This window comes from Podarcis cretensis (genome assembly GCF_951804945.1).
Source record: "Podarcis cretensis genome assembly, chromosome: 2".
Taxonomy (NCBI): Eukaryota; Metazoa; Chordata; class Lepidosauria; order Squamata; family Lacertidae; genus Podarcis; species Podarcis cretensis.
In genome coordinates this window covers 84,177,109-84,194,854 of record NC_137171.1, presented here as the reverse complement: position 1 = coordinate 84,194,854, position 17,746 = coordinate 84,177,109, and the positions used below count along the sequence as shown (strand labels likewise).

Genomic DNA, 17,746 nt, shown 5'->3' with positions numbered 1-17,746 from the left:
TTTCCAATCCTCTCTTCCTAGGCACTTTCTCATTATTTGTGACTTCTGCTTCAGGCTTCTGCTTGGTCCAGGTCTCTTTGCCTAACCTTTTCCCTAGGCCCTTCCCTTCTGCAGCATATGAATAGAGCAGACAGTAATGAGAATAGCATATGAATAGCTCAGACAGCATGAAAACCACTTAGCCATCAACTTAGGATCAGAGCAGTGAGCAGAGCATCCAACGAAGACCTTTTGGACTGTCTGGCCACTCTGATGATGAGAGACGGATAGCAGAACAATAATAAAGGGAAATATTTGCAGCAGTTTTTGCACTGCCAGTGGGAAGGCTATTTATCTCCCTATATCAAAACTGACAGGGAATCCAGGTTTATATATGTAGTGGTATTTCTGCACAACCCATTGGCATGCATCTGATGCGCAAGTGTGACAGAGCTATGAAAGCCACTTCTACAACACATTATTGGCCCAATGCAGGCATTATTTGTTCGCTTTACATAACAGTATGGGAGCAAGGAGCAGGGGTTGAGCTGAGTAGTCCCATTCCTGATTTTCACTCTTTGTAGGTCAGACCCTTCCTTGACATGTGCACATAAAGCACAAATGACTGGGCAGGAGGCTTCACATGTATAGCTGTATGCTGTCGATGCACACAGGAACTTACAATGCCTGAAGCAGTGGAAAGCATAGACTGCGACTTGCTTAAACCCCTAAATGTATTATCCAGGTTTTCCTCCTGTAGTACTGGAGACAGGCATTTCCTGCCCAGATTCCTTTTTTTTCAAGCGTTTAGGCCTTTAAATTGCACTTGTAGACTGCACTTGGTTGTATTTTTCACTAATAACTCTTTCACTCTGCCCAACATTCTGCCTACAAGAGTTAATAGTGAAAAGTACAGTTTCAGTCTTTCTTATTACTTTTCCTTGTAGGTGAACATGCCCACGCATCTCTGCACCTTGATTACAAGGAGGAGCCAGCATCAAACAGTAAAAGGCACAGATAAGTTAATTCTGTGCTTATAGGATTGTAAAGTGTTTCCAGTTAAAACAAATACTTGCCCAGTAATGTGTTTAGATTTAATTTTTCTGAATTAACTTTGCTCTTCTGCACCTTACTTCTGTTTCTAGTAATAAAAAAAAGCTGTGAACTGTAGGTTCTGTTTTAAAATTATATTTGTACTGAAAGGCTTTTAAAAAACTTGCAATTTGTGTCACAATTAATTTAGTCTCCTCTGCACATACATGCCCATTATAAAATACTTTGCCATTAAAAGGACTAACAAGTACTCATCTCCAGTAAGAAGGGTTTGAGGTACAAAATGGTATTTAATTACCTTTGCATGGTTTTGTTCTCATTTTAAAGATATATTTTAAGCATTGAACACTCTCTTGCCTCTTCTAAATAGTATGAAAAGTATATTGAGTAGTTTGCAATGAATGGACTCAGTGGTGGAGCAAAACTTGGTAGAGCATATTATCTTAGCAGGCAGTCTTAGGTTTTAATTTCTAACCCTTCTCTGTCTCCAGTGGGAGGGACTAGATATTTCTGATCTTGCTCCTGACCATATTCAGATCCAGCCAAGCACTCAGTGACTTCCCTGACTTTTTTGTATGTAGCTGTGGGAAAATTCCTGGTTGGCTGGCTATGAATTAATGAAAATCCTTACAATGCTTCACTAATGATAGCTCCTGCGGGTTTAAAAAAATGCTATTGCCTTTTTTTAATTTGAAGGAGGTCATGGAGGTTTACAGAAACTAAGAGAAGGTAACATCTGGTTGTGCTCTGCTGATGGCTGCTTTTGTGTGAAGAAAAAAAGTTATGGTGTTTCTTCAGCATCAAACGCTTTCAAGGTGATCCTCATAAGAATTCCTTCTAAAATGTGCTCCACTCAAGCTGTGAGTTCTAATTAATAGTACTCTTCTGAAATGCTGGATCTTACTGTTAAACTCCCAAATTTCTAATACTTTAATCCCAAAGGATTACTAAACTATACTGGTTTGATAATTTATGTAGTAGACAGTTGAGTTTTTTTTAAAAGCCCCCCCCCCATTAAGACGTTTGAGTGGCCTTAAAATGATAAAATAGTCAATATAGTGATTCACCTATGAATGTCCAAGTTATAATTGGTCTTAAGCAAGACTGAAATAAGGGTTGATACCTTCTGTGCATAGTAGTAAAGTGTGTTTTTCCTTGTGTGCCCAGTTATGCTCTTTGAAATCCACCGAGGGCATCTACTTAATGATACCATCTGGGTTTCTGGTTCAGCCAGGAATTTGCATAAAGAGTGGTGCTCAAGATGGATGTCTTCCAAATATGGAAATCCTTCCTGCTACAGGTTTGTAAGAGTTTAAGCCTGAGTACAGTCTGGAAATACTCTAAAAGAGGGTGAGTATTCCCCACTTTAGGGCCTGTTCTGGACCCTAAGCCTCCCACCAATTTTGTTAGCTGCAAAAAGAAAAACATAGACACATCATTGAGGTAGGTAGAGTTCTGCGCCCTAATGGAGATGGCAAATTGTCCCCTTCCCAGTAATCCAAGCAATCATTTGATTTAAAAAGGGGATTAAACTTCCTCCTTTGCTGATCTGTGTGGATCAGTTGAGGAGTGGAGCTGTGAGCTTGTATGTGCTTGTATGCATGTGAGAAAGTGCATGGAAGAGTGTGAGACGGTGCACCCACTTTTGTCCACACACAAAATGTGGCCCCTGCGGGTTCAGTGGACTTGAACCTTGATGTCATTACGCCTGCTAGAAACTCTGAAGAGCTACTGCCAGTCAGTGTAGACCAGGGTGAGGAATCAGCCCTATACCTCACAGGCCAAACCTGACAGGTGGGTGAGGCAACTCACCTGTCAATTACCTAACATCACAGTGACATCAGGCGATGATAGTTGAGACTTCAAAGTACCACACAGCGCTTGCAGAGAGCTCTGTCCTATGCTTTGGGCCCATGCTGATCAACAGTGATTGATGGGTGGAAATTTCAAGGCTGCTTTCAGCAGCGGCCGACTTTGCAACCAAGTTCCCCATCTCTCGTCCGCCCAAACATGACATTATAGTGTTCCATTACTGAAGAAAGGTAGGATATAAATGCTGGAAAATAATAATAGACCCTGTGCCATATTAAGCATGGAAGAAGCTGGTCTGAGAAGATTGGGGTAGGTGGGAAGTAGCATACACCCCCCCCAAAAAAAAAATTTAACATCTGCAAAAAGCCATTGGGAATGATCATTGGGAAATTTGGAGCATGGTGTCACCAGTGTGCCAGTGACATGCACTTCTACTTCTCCATAACTCCATAATAGCTGTGCAAGCCCTGGACCAGAGTCTGAATGGAGTGGTGGACTGGATGAGCAGCCAGCAAACTGAGTTTGAAGGCTGAGACAGAGGCTCTGGCAGGTATGCATCTTTGTCATTAGAAGTCCAAGTGACCTTTGCATCTAGGAGTACAGCTTTGTCTAGTGTGACAGCCAAGGCCGTATCTGGATTGGAATAGCTTGGCCACTGCTCATGTCCACCTGAATGCTGCCCAATTGTAGAGGTGGAATTTTAAAATAGTGCTGCTTGGTGTATATGAGAGAAGGGGTTATTAGAAAAGGGGAAGTGTGATGCTTCATGGTATGTGACAGGGGATGTAGATGCTACATTTAGACTACAGTGCTCAAGCTGTTTATGCAGGTGTGTTTGCATGCCACCTAAGTTTAACTGATGTTTACTGCGTCATCTAGCATAGCTTTCTTCAATATCATTTCTCATGATACAATTCCTGTGGTCCCATCTTCCTAGCATTTTCAGACAGGTAGCTAAGTTAGTCTGCAGCAGCAAAAACAACGAAGAAGGCTGTGGCAGCTTCAAAGACTGGCAGATTTATTGTGGCATAAGCTCTATAAGCTCTAGTCCACAAATATTGGAAGACACAAGATCTACCCACTCTGGAAGAATGGCAGATGAAGATGATTGACTATATGGGACTGGCAGAAATGACTGGCAGAATTTGAGACCAGGGAAAAGAGTCGGCGGAAGAGGACTGGAGGAAATTCAAAGATTATTTGCAGAAATATTGTAAAATGAATGAATGTTAGAAAGTTGTTGGACAGAAATTAAGTGGTTACCAGCTGTAATGTAAAAGTGGAGTAACAAGTTAAAATAAGTTATAATAAGTTACAATAAGGATTTGCTGAATTAAGATTTGAACTGGAATACAAAAGGGGGAGGTGAGAGGAGGTCTGAGAAACAAGGTAATAGAAATAAGTATTGGAAATTATATTTGTTTTTTGTTTTTAATTGTGTATTTTTGTATTTTTGTATTAAATTGGAAATTCTAATAAATATTTATTAAAAATATATATATATATATAAGCTCTAGTCCACAAACTTCGTCATAATAAATCTGTTAGTCTTTAAGATACTACAGGTCTCTTTGTGGTTCTTCCTGCCATGAAATCCAAGTGTTTGTTGGTTAGAATGCATGTTATTTTTTGCAATCAGGAAAACTTTCAACCACTTACTAAATGCCACCATGCACAATGTGTTGCAAATAATGGATTCTAGCGGTACATGAATTATTTTAATTGGAAATAAAGGATGCATCATCAGTCCAGTGGGAATTTCATTAGACTCCAGGTTTATTTTGCAAGTGAAATTTCAGCAAGGTCTGCTAAAGTTGCAGAAACATCCAAAGAACCTTTAATAATGGCAAGTAAGAATCTTTGCTTTGCATCTCATCTCCAATGTAGCATCTCCATCAACACAGTATCCTGTAACAAATACTCTTGTGTCTGGTATGCTATTGATGTGGAGTTAGGGGCATTCCAAAATACCAACACTCTTTTGTTTTTGTTTTGCAGCCCCAAAATGCACTGGTGCATTTGTCACAACCAAGGAAATCATAGCAATCTTTAGACCTATAGTACAGAGTTGCAAAAGTACAACATAAACCTTGTCAGTTAGTGCAATAATACATTCAATTATATATGTGTGTGTAAAGAAACTTTGTCACACATTTCTCTCCATTAATATGATCCTGGGTTTATGCCTGAGGACTTAATGTTCTGTAATTACTTAGCCGTCATTACACTTATACTCCAACTCCTGACCAAAATAAAGTGTAAATCACAAAAAAGAGGTTAAAGTGTCAGTAAACTCTGTCCCTTAACAGGTGACAAGCTCTTAATGTGTGGTGTTGCAGAACAACAGCAGAAACAAAACCCCTCCTATCTTTTATTCATAAGTTCAGGATAATACCAGAGGGTACAGCTTAGGTATCTCCAAATAGTTGCATTTCTAAGATTAATTCACTAATCATGCCATTGACTTTTTGAGTAAGGACCACTAGCTGTGAAATGTCATGCAGAGTCTTTAAATGGAACATTCAGTTTGCTAAAGAATGAGCTGCAAAGACAGAACTTTCTCTTTATGGCTGTTAGCAGTAAATGCAAGAATCAAAGCCACAAACTGAATGAAAGGCTAAAACCCCTGTATTATCCAACAGTTTTAATAGGTATGAATAACTATGTTCATTCCACCTTTGTGATATTGGACATGTGTGTGTTCCTTGTTTTCCTTTTCCTTTCAGAATTTTGCTGTATGCAACGTATTTTTGTGATAGGTTAGTGTTTCTGTTCAGTGCTTTAAAAATCTGCTGGTTTAAAATCAGAGTTAAGGCTGTCTCTTGTTGCTCAAGTTCTACAAAACAGGAAAACAGGAAAATAATACTGATGCCATTGCTGACTTGCCCTGTGATGAGCATTGATGTTGTGCAGTGTCATAAATAGTGCTTGTTTACAGCTTACCTTACATGTACCCGCAACTTCCCTTGGTCTTTCAGGCCCAAATCTAGATGGAATGATGGAGTGCCTGGGACCAGCAAGAGTGTCCCATATTGTCTTGGTTCTGCATTGCCTTATGAAACATTTGACCCTTACTGCATTGCTAGAGGAAGCCTTCTGTGACATGACCCCTGGCTGTTTGTTCCTTATATCAGTAACCTGCGGGATGGGTTAACATTAGAGATTGGGCCACCTTTTAGCACCCTTCGTCCTCCTTGCCACAGAGAAGCTTATCATGTGTCACTACAGATGACTGAATGACAAAGAGCTTAAAAATTTCTTATTCTGGATTTGGACCTGCAACCTGAAGAATGAAAGGAAAATACTCATTCCACTGCTCACAAATGTTGTTCATGGTTTATCTGGAGCAAGAGAAACCATGTTCAAGTGACACACTAGGCCAAGCCATAGCTTAACTCATGGCAGCACAGCAACAGGAAGACTTATGGGAGGAGTACAGTAGCCGCAGTCTCTCTGTGGGGACGCAGTGTTTGCGTGTTTGTGCTATAAGCCATGGTTCAGCTTCGCATGATGTGCAAACCTGGCCTTAGTGTTTTGTGCACTAGAGTTGCTGCACCTGTGGTGTCAGTCAAAAGTTTTTACTTTTAGAGAAATGGAGGAGGAAGTTGAAATCCTGAAGAACAGCAAAACTAGTGCGTGCTAAACCCTCACCTTCTTTCGCCTGTCAAAATAAGGCTAAAATCTGCAGTGATTTACTTAAGACCAGTGCCAGAGAATTGAGGCTCTACCTGGTAACACTGGAGCATTTGGAAGTTAGTCCTGTTCATGTCACATTCTGGTACATGTTGTCCCATCAGTACGGGTGAAGCTTGTAACCTCATGTTAATGGCATAACACCAGTTAACATAGTTGGAAGCACTTCATCCTGTAAATTCTATGGCCATGGCTTCCAATTTTCCTAGCTCTCTCATTTCCTTATTTTCATTTGCTACTTGCAAATAGCAAGGTCTGGATGAAAGGTTTTTTTATAGTTAGAATTACAGTGGTACCTTGGTTTAAGAACAGCCCTGTTTACACACTATTCGGTTTACAAACTCTGCGAAACTCGAAGTTGTGTCTTGGTTTGCAAACTTTACCTCGGTCTAAAAACGGAAGCCGAACGGTGGTAGGGCACCGCCAGTGGGAGGCCTCATTAGGGAAAGTGCGCCTTGGTTTAAGAACTGTTTCAGTTGAAGAACGGACTTCCAGAACAGATTAAATTAGTAAATTGAAGTACCACTGTATTAACAGGAGGTTTTATGTACAGATCGTAATTAAATATAAATTAATTATTTGCAAAATTCCTAATTTTAGTGAGTATGACAATGTATTTCTGGTAAAAGGAAACCAGGAGGGTAATTGACAAGAATAACAATTTTGATTTGTTTGAAAAAGAAAACAGTCTTGATGCTCTTAAATTTTCTGCTGTAGACTGAAACTCACCTTCTGCCCAAATTTGTTCTAATCTAGTTACATGGAACTTTTATTATTACCAAATGGCTCAAATAATATCAAGGGCTTTTGAATTTAATTTTTTGAATTCAAGTTGTGGGTCTGTTTAAGACATCTCTCTTATTCTCTTTCCCCGTTGATCAAAGTAGAGAAACCTGTGCCTCTGTTTTTGTTGCACACATTGACAGTCTATGGATAACATTACATTTTTTCAGCATGAAACTGAACACTCTAAATCCCTAAAGCAGTCTCAAATGTATGGTTAATAAAAGAATTTATTGTACTGGATGTCATCTGTTATATCACTCTGGGAACAAACCTGGCAGTGAGTGGACAGGAAATATTTCCATTTCAAATCACTACAATCTTTTATGGTCTAGGGCAAAAGTGTCTAATTTCAGCAAAGTCACTGAATAGTGTGTAATGAAGGCATTTTAGTTGATTAAATGCATGTTATCACTTTTCAAACAACATTAGGGTGTTTTCTTCCCCCCTCTGTGCTTTTAACAGAAGCGAATATTTCTGTACATATTATGTGTGTTCTGTCTGCAGTACTGAGCGCTAGAAATATGTTTTTCCCCCATTGGCAGAGAGAGTAGTATGTATTTCCAGATAAACAATTGGGCATTCCCAGGAGGTTAGCAAGAAGATAAGCTTGTGAACCATAGCCAAAGCACTTCGTAGTTTTAAAGGGCTGCTTTTGTAATCAGCTACTTCCTCAATGGAGAAGCTGGAGGAGTTGCTCCTGTGTAGCCATTGCTGTGTACTTGGCATGCTGTTTTAACTGCAGACTGCTTCCACCCCCCACTCCCTCCACCTTGCCCTGGATGCCAAGTGCAAAATCTGTGTAAATGACAGCCATTTGTGTGGAAACTAAATGCAGTCACAATGCAGAACTTAGAAACACCAATCAGGTTTAATAAGGTGCCTTAGCCTTTGCAGGCAAAAGGTCCTGGGGCCATTCTGTGGCATCTCCAGTTAAAGCAATCTTGAGTAGTAGGGCCAGGAAAAGTGTCTTCCTGAGACCTTAGAGAGCTTGTGCCCCACCTGGAATGGACACATGTGCTTTTGTGTCCAAATGAGCTGGCCTTAACTGAGATGAATACAGAAAATGTATTGCCTTCTTGATCTTGGCCAGTAATTGGGAATTACAAAAATAGTTGATTCTGTTGTTTGACCTGACATTACGGTTTTGAGAGGACAGTGGGATTGGGACCTTCCCTTCCCTACAGACGTATTGTCAGACCTATTGTTATAGGGCAAGAACTCTTTTGGATGTTGATATGACTGCCCAGAAGTGGGGGGGGGGGGAGATACTATGAGGATAGATTTGTTTTGTTTTAAAATATTCAAAATGCTGCCATGTGGGGCTTTCCTGTTCAGTGGTGTGTGACGGAGAAGTTTGTTTTGCTGGGCAGGTTGGGTCACCAAGTGTTTTCTTTTCCCCTGCCAGCAAATGGTTAAGGAACGGGATCCAGGAGGGGGAGTTGAAAAGGAGAGGATTTTGAGAGGGAGTTGTTTTTTTGTTGGGATAGAGGTTGGGAGAGAGGGAATGAGAGGAGAGAGAGTTGGTTCTGGGTAGAAACATCCACTCTGAGGAATATATGACAAGCTAGAGAAAGGAGTCTCTGAGCTTAGTGTGAAGGACGGTGTGTGGTGTCCTGTAGGCCAGGAATTAACTGGGAGGCTGAGGCTGAGCCAGGAGAAGTAGAAGATGTGAGAATACAGTCTACTTAGGTCTCATTCCAGGCAGGAGGGGAGAGATTCTTCTACAAAAAGAGAAGACTCCGAAACCAGTTCAGAGGGGTGTGGTGATCCCTTGGGTCTGTTACTTGGAGAACCTCAGGAGTAGGGTTGTCTAAGGCAGGCATAGGCAAACTGCCCTCCAGATGTTTGGGGACTACAATTCCCATAATCCCTGACGACTGGTCTAAGGGGTGTGTAACTGACAGGAAGTACCACCTTGTTTAAGCAGCAACAGCTGTACAACATCTGAGAAAGAACTGAAGTGAAATAACATTATAATCTGAAGTATCTTATGTTTTACCCACTTTGTGTCATAAACTTCCTTTGTTTAATAAAATCTTTGTTTATCTGATCGAATCCTGCCTGAGGCTCCAAATTGTTAAGTTTTCACTCACACAAGTCCCTCGCAAGATAATCTTGGGTAGTTTGTAGGAATTCGTGGAATTGGTGTTCTGTGAGGTGGGTGCAAGGGAATAAGCGCTGTCACATGGTGCAGCCAGCTTTTTGCTCTCCTGCAGAACCTGAGGTTCTCCCAAACCTGCTAATTGATACTCCTTCTTATGACTGGGTGGTACTTTGAACAAGGACACTTTGAAAATTGATGTTGAAGGCAACAGGGTGGAGGCTGATTCAGACTGAGGCAGAGGCACTGGGTAGAGGGTAGTTTTAACCCTCCCAGTGCTATTTTGCCACTCTTAATTCCACACCTTCCTTGTCCCAAAGCTGTCCTTTGCCCAAGGAAAGCAAACTTAAGTACCACAATCAGAATGTCTTTAAATACAGAATTCATCAGGCCTGGTGTCCTAGTTTGGCATCTACTGATAGGGATTTTCCCTATAGGTTTTAACTGCCACTGTTGCTTCAGAAGAAAGAGAGCTGTCCCCTAGTTTACAATGCATGATTGTCTTACATAAACCAATATATACGAGATGCATTTCATTAGTATGTTCAGGCTGCCCATCAGAGTGTTGTGCACAATTAAAAAGTAAACACATAAACTCAACAAGCAGAACAGAAAAAGACAGCGTTAACAGTTCAGCATAAAAGTATACTGGATAAAATAAAGCCTAATTAAAATGTCCCCAATGGGTACCTAAATAATGACACAATTGGTGAGCTTTCCTGGGATTGGCATTCTGTAAATGGACATGCCACTTATTTTCAAGTGGTAGTGGGGATTGGAGGAGAGACTCTGATGTGGAACAGAGCATTTGGCCAGACAGTCCCAAATTTGGGTGGTAGAAGACAATCTTACAAGTTGGTGTGTATTAAAATATTTTTAGTCTGGCTCTCATCCTTTTGGATACCAGGGTGGTATATAAAGAGCCTGTTAAAATAACATAAAACAATAAGACCAAACCTTCATCATATACAATTTAGAGGCAGCTACAATCATACAGCAGAAAAAACAACATAACTTAGAAATGCTTGGAGAAAAACAAGTTTTCATCTGCGTGTGCATAGCAAACTACAGTTGCTTTTACTTGCTGACTCCCAGTTTAACTCCTTATCATACAGATAAGTGAATTACTAAAGCTTCTTTGTGTTAGAACTATGAAATTCATTTTCTGTTCTTTTTCTCATCCAGATATGCGCAGGGAGTGGGTGGGTGGAAGTGCTGCAGTAGAGTTAGAGAGCACATGCTATACACGCAGAAGAGTAGGTAACTGGTGGTGGGAAAGACCTCTGCCTAAAACTCTGGAGAGCCATTGCTAGTCAGAGTAAGCAGAAATAGGCCTTGTGAACAAGTATCCTGATGTGGTAGAAGGCAACTTCCTAATGTCTTGATGGGGTACATAAATTTGACAGAAGCTCTGTTGTCAGATTTCCAGTCCAATAGGTTAGGCATGCAATCGGTCATCACTGGAAGGAAAAGGAAGATAGGGAGATCAGTTGGGAAAGGTCTGAATGGAAGTTTCTTGTTTTAAAACTTGTGTTTCAACCCAGTCTTGATCAGGCGGATTATTCCTAACTTATGTTATTGTATATAGGGAAGGTTTTTTTGCATCTACGTAGCTAACTGCGACAACTGTCTACTCTGGTGTACATTCAGATACACACACACACACACACACACACATACACAGGATTTCATTACATCAGTGGAGTACATTGAATGTATTTGTATTGGGCATGACTGTCTGTTGCATCTCAAATGGTGATGCTCAACACAGCTTTACTGAAATTAGATCCTTTAAAATTTCAGTACTTCGTCTTTCCTCTTAAATGATCAGTTCAGATGTCCAGGTTAAAATTTCCACTGAAGAATCTTGTGATCCTTGGGATAATTTCCTTTGTTCTTATATCCTGGGGGACGAGTGAGTTAGGAATACAGAGGGAATTGACTGGAAGTTTGTCTTTTCACCTTCAGATATTCCTGTACTTCCCAGTTTTCCTTGCATGAAAAGGAGACTTTTGTTTCTAGCCAGTGGGGATATTTCTGCAGCAGTGGGACAGAATATATATATATATATATATATATATATATATATATATATATATATAATGTATATTTGAAGACACAAAGCACACAGTTGCAGTGTGTGTTTCTCTTTGATCCTTTGCATTCCATCCCCTGAAATCTCTTCCAACTTCTTAGTATGGTATAAGTATTAAGAAAACTAATGATGGAATTTGCATTCAGCGCCCCCCTCCCGCTCCTGAAATGTGCATACTTCATTTTCTCCCATTCCTGAGGAATCTATTGAAACCATCTGTTGGCCCATCTCCAGGTGCTTGCTAAGGTTTTAGTGACGGAGGCTGCATGCCACACTTCCTGTGCTCCTCTAACCTATGTTTATACCTAAGTGGATAGTAAGCGGAACTGTCAATATTGAAATTATTTATCATTTCTCTGCAAAGACTGCTAGGATAAAAACGTTTTGAGCTACATTCCTTTACATTCTTACTTGGGAGTAACTACACTGAGGTTGATGAGCCTTGCATAGGTTGCATTGTTAACAACTTGCTTGGAACAATGGAGATGTTTCTACTCCTTATATCTAAATTACCGCTGGTACAAAATAGTAAACCTTGTTTTTCTTGGGATAGTGTAGAAAAGAGCCTCTCATTTCATTTCTGATTTCAATCATGAAAGTCCTGTTTTTTTCCCTGCTCTTCCCCCCCACAAACTATACTCCTGCTATCAAGACAGTACAGCTTTTATGGTATGCATGTTAGCTTGGATATACGCTCAGAAGGCTTCTACCATCACTTTGCTTGCTTTTGTTGAAAGTGATGTATCAGCTTGGATGTCTCCTAGCAAGCGACTAGCATAACAATAAAAATGCGGCAGTCCAAGCCTGTTCAGAACGTCTCTACTTGCAAAAGGCTTGAAAAAACAAGTATAGTGTTGTCATTTTGGCAAGCGGAGCTCTGCTAATTTCCAAGCTTAATGGAAGGCTTCAGAGGGCACATGCTGTGTAGGCTAAGCTAGGGGTTGCCACTCTTTTCGGGCCCATGGGCACTATTGCAAACTGGAGAAGCTATCATGAACACACACCACAACAACATGCATGGCAACCACAAATACATGCATGCACACCCGCTTCCCCCATGCAATCAGTTAGGCTTTTGTTTCCCCCCCAGGGTTTTGTTTCCCCCACCCCTGCCTGCTGAAATTAGGCTTGAAGCAAGCTTTAAGTGTGGACTGGCGGGGAGCATTTTTGCTGCCAGGGAGGTCATAACCGGAGAGAGATCCCTCTGTAGCTGTGTCCCCCTGAAATTACCCTCTGTGCTACAGCTGGGCTTGCATAAAGCTTTTGCTACATGGGCACCGCTTTGGTGACCCTTGGGCTTAACCTTCTGTTGCAGGTGGTACCTTGTGCTTTTTAAAATCATGCTGTCCTTAGATAAGCCACTGTGAGGCAGAACCTGCCAACAGTGTGATTAAGATAGGGCTGTTAATGACTGGCTAATTATGAGCTGTTGCTTCCCCAGTTACTCTGCTACAAAGATGTTTGTATTTAATCTAGCACAAAAGGCTCAGCAATAAGCAACAAGGAGGTTTAAAAAACCTTAAATACTGAAAGTGCAATTTTTTAAAAAAAACTTTGTTTTGCTTATTTTACAGTGCAGGTTAAATAAAATAAATATTGAATTCCTCAACATGCATTTATAGAGGAATTCAAGCCCTGCTTGCTACAGCATGTTGGAGACTCATTCATACTGTCACACAACTGCTAGGTCAGCTCAATTGCTTTAGTAGAATGTTTACCACTTCTCTAAGCAGTTCTGGCTGTGTTTCAAATACAGCAGCCATGTGCATGGGGCATACTGAATTGTTATTAGGGCAAGCAACAATACCACTCAAGAAGTGCAAGAACTGTCCCTAGCTTTCCATAAAAGGTGGAACAATGTGATTGGAAACACGCTTGGCCTTGTTGCTTTGATAGAGTAGACCATCTAGTTATCACGGGAACAGTCCTGTCCCATATTTTAGCAATATGACTGTAAAACATAACTTTTACCAGGGATCTCTTAAAAAATACGCACACATCTATTTCTCTACAAAAATGAGACTTTTCATAGTTCATATTTGGTCCTTTCCCATATTTCTTTCCTTAGACACCCAATATCTCACTATATGCTCTGTTTGGTCTTAAATCACAGAGGAATCTAAATGGGCCACACCTGTCTCTTTGTATCAGCAGGGTTTTAGCGTTCTGTTCTTATTTGGAAACCAACACCTGCTAACTAGCTGAAGCACAGTAGGGGTAATTGCTGCTCTTTTATTCTGATGCAGTCTGCCTGGGTAAGGATTCCAAAAACCTTTACAATATACCTTTTCCTATGCATAGCTCAATAAAGAGTGGCTCTGACAACTTACACCAACAGGTATGCTCAAAAATTAGAAATGTTTACACACAATGAGCAGACCTAGATCCAGTTGCATGAATTTTCCACCTCCTTTTGTGTATGTTTTTAGAAGTCTAAAACACTGCATTTAAACTGAAAATGGACTTTTTTCTTAGTGCAGTGCATCAATTTATCTCAGGCTTCCTCAGCCTTGGCCCTCCAGATGTTTTGAGACTACAATTCCCATCATCCCTGACCACTGGTCCTGCTAGCTTAGGGCTCATGGGAGTTGTTGGCCAAAAACATCTAGAGGGCCAAGGTTTAGGAAGTCTGCTTTATCTCCTTGGAAAACAGTACCTTTTGCACAGGAAGAGGCCACTGAAAAGAAGCAAAACAAATATTTTCCTGTTACCTAAAATATATAGGTTGGGATCCAAAGAGCTACCTTGGGCAGATCCAAGGCTTGACCTCTAGGAATTGTAAGTTTGAGCAGCAGTCATCTCATGGACTGCTTTTGAAAGTGCTCTCCATTTCCATGGTATGCTATGTAACAGTGCTATTTTTCTAGAAAAAGAGGTTCCGGAACTCACCATGAACGCCTCCCTCTTTCTCTTAGAATGGCAAAGGCACACACCTGAGAGGTGCTGGAACTGAGTTTCGGTGAGTTACCCCTGAAAAAAGCCTTGCTATGTGTCATGGTAAGCTGTTGCTTGAGGGAAATGTACTCACAGCCCCCGTGGATACGTATAACTTGTGTAATTATTTCATTGCCAGACATTGTACGTGCATTACATACGTAAGGCACAATCCAGCCAGAGTTAATCATTTTTAAATTTGTTAACGGGTGAAGCATTCCCCTACTGAAATAAAATCAATGGGCTTGATTATGCTCATACTTTTTAGTTAGAAGACTTCTTAACAAATGTATTTTTTCAGTTTTAAAAAAAGTTGGAAGTTGGAAGGAAAGGGACTAAAAGACAAAAGATGCAATGTGTTTAGAGAAAAGAATTATTTGGCATTCAGTTATAAACTTAATCTTCTCGGTCACAATTTTGCCTAATGATCCTGCCAAATTATTTGAAAACATTTCTGTTGCCTAATTCAGCGGCTCTGTTAGCACTTAACAATAGTTCTGTGTTATGTACAGGACTCTTACTCTTTCCTCCTTTTGGTGCAGTTATAAAGATAATACGCACCTCCTTTTTCAACTAGCAGCTGCTTGCCGTTAGGATCAAGCCCCAGGAACTGTAGTTAGTGTTAACAACAGTGTATTAAAAACAACCCAGGATCACTAACCATGGCCAGTTACCTGAAAATGAAAGCAAATGCTTCTGATCTCCTCCTTATAACCATGCTGATGAAGGAGAAAGGCCTTAAAATAAAAAGCAGGTGACTGAAGGGTAGGGTGTTGCAATGATACTCACATTTTCTATTTCCCTTGCTGAAATACCCCTTGCTCATGGGGGTTGGGCTTTGATGACATACATTTGGTGTTGGGACAAAGAAAATGTTTGGGGCTGCTGCTGACGTGCCACCTGCCTTTAGTCTCGCAATGGAATGAGTTTAAAGTTGGACACAGTGTTTTGCAGTGGTTCTGCTCTTACCTTCAGGGCCAGGTCTAGAGAGTAAATACTTCAGCTCCCTGGCAGTTATGCTGTAGGATGATGCAAGGCTCTATCTTGTCTCCAGTGGTGTTCAACATAGGTACAAAACTGCCAGGGGCAGTCATGAAGAGCAGGAGTCAGCAACCTTTTTGAGCCGTGGGCCTGTCCACCATCCCTCAGACCATGTGGTGGGCCGAACTATATATATTTTTTTTGGGGGGTGGGAATGAACGAATTCCTATGCCCCACAAATAACCCAGAGATTCATTTTAAATAAAAGCACATTCTAGTCATGTAAAAACACACTGATTCCTGGACTGTCCACTGGCTGGATTGAGAAGGCGATTGGGCCGCATCCGGCTTCCGGGACTTAGGTTGCCTACCCCGATCAAGAGGTTTGAAGCCCAACTTTATTCCTCTCTTACATCTAAATCAAGTGTGGCTCTGCAAGTCCTTAATAGTTGACTGGGTGCTGTCCAGTAAGCAGAGGCAAAGTCTTGATAAGACAGTTTCCTTGTCCGTGGGTGGGTGGCTCCTGTCTCTTGGAATTAGATGGTTTTAATGGGGTTGTCACCACCCAAAGGAAAAGGTGCATAGTGTGAGGTATGCCTTGATCCACTCTTAATGCTGGAGGTCTAGGTGGCCAACCACACTGGTTATTAACACGTTTTATCATCTATCTACCTGCTCACTCCGATCTTCCAGTGAGGCTCTTCTTCTTGAGTCCAACTTGTGACAGCCAGGAGGATTTTCTGTCCAGATACTTCTAAAAGCCCCCTATTAGATATGTGAGATAAAGTAAATCCCTACTGCTCTTGGTTCTTGGCACTTGCTTAAAAGTTTACTTTTTCTTTGTTGGTGATTAATACCAGTGTGTGGAGTTTATCCTGACTGCTGCATTTATTCTATTCTGAAAGTTTTATTGAACTACATTGTGACTTCTATGAAAGCCAATATAAATTATTTTACATAGATATATAAATGCTCCTTATTTACCTGCCTTAACTATTAAGCTCATTGCTCTGAGTTCTTGTGATTGGAGAGGAGGGGGCAGGCGGGAGAAATCCCTGTAATCTCCAAGAGAATTTGGAAGGAGGACTCAAATGTGTAGCGTCTGGCATTGTGAAAGAAAAGGAAGTATCTAGTGACTAGATCAGGTCGCCAGGAAGATTACTCCCTGGAAGGTTGTATTGTGCTCTCAGGAAGTCAAAACATTAACTGTGTTAACATGAGAACAAAGGTTTTTTTTCATTCCAAAGGAAGAAACTAATAGATATAACAGACAAAATAGTGTATTAGCAGAAAAGGACAAATTGTTCAAGGGTAATGCCCTAACACCTATAATATTTATCCCTATTTTTTTCTTAAATTCAGAAGAAACTGAAATAGCTGTTTTTTGACACAGTATGCTTTGTGGGTAGGAGGAAGAGGTGAGATGTACTGTGTGTATTGCAGCCTTGCCCAACCTATGCTGCCTGGGGCTGATGGTGGCTCTTTTCAAACTCTATAGCGTGCAGAGGCTACCAGGTTGGCGAAGGATGCTGTACTAAGTAGTAATTGTGACTTCAGCTCTCATGAGTTAGTGTACTGTAGTACTGGGTGCTGTTTGAGTGTTGTTGTTGTTTGGTTGTTATGTCGTGTCCGACACTTTGTGACCCCATGGACCAGAGCACGCCAGGCACTCCTGTCTTCCACTGCCTCCCGCAGTTTGGTCAAACTCATGTTCGTAGCTTCGAGAACACTGTCCAACAATCTCGTCCTCTGTCGTCCCCTTCTCCTTGTGCCCTCCATCTTTCCCAACATCAGGGTCTTTTCCAGGGAGTCTTCTCTTCTCATGAGGTGGCCAAAGTATTGGTGCCTCAGCTTCATGATCTGTCCTTCCAGTGAGCACTCAGGGCTGATTTCCTTCAGAATGGATAGGTTTGATCTTCTTGCAGTCCGTGGAACTTAAGTGTCTCCTCCAGCACCATAATTCAAAAGCATCCATTCTTCGACGATCAGCCTTCCTTATGGTCCATCTCTCACTTCCATACATCACTACTGGGAAAACCATAGCTTTAACTATACGGACCTTTGTCAGCAAGGTGGTCTCTCTGCTTTTTAAGATGCTGTTTGAATAGCAGGTGTCAAAACCTTACACAGCTATGAAGCAACCTTGTGTCAACCACTTCTCAGTCTACTCTGCCTCACAGGGGGGGAAATCAGCCCTGTGGTTCCTTTAAGACTTAAAATCATTTATTATGGCATAAGCTTTCATGAACTTGGGTCTGCTTCATTGGATCCATGAAGTGATTGTTGTGTGGATAAAATGGCAGAAAACCCAT

At 41.1% G+C, this 17,746-nt stretch overlaps 1 protein-coding gene across 2 annotated transcripts in view; it reads left to right on the top strand.

Annotated features, from left to right (window-relative positions):
- Positions 1–17,746, top strand: part of IL17RD (interleukin 17 receptor D) — a 53,233-nt gene that overhangs the window by 8,027 nt on the left and 27,460 nt on the right. The gene's annotated exons all lie outside the window — the stretch shown is intronic.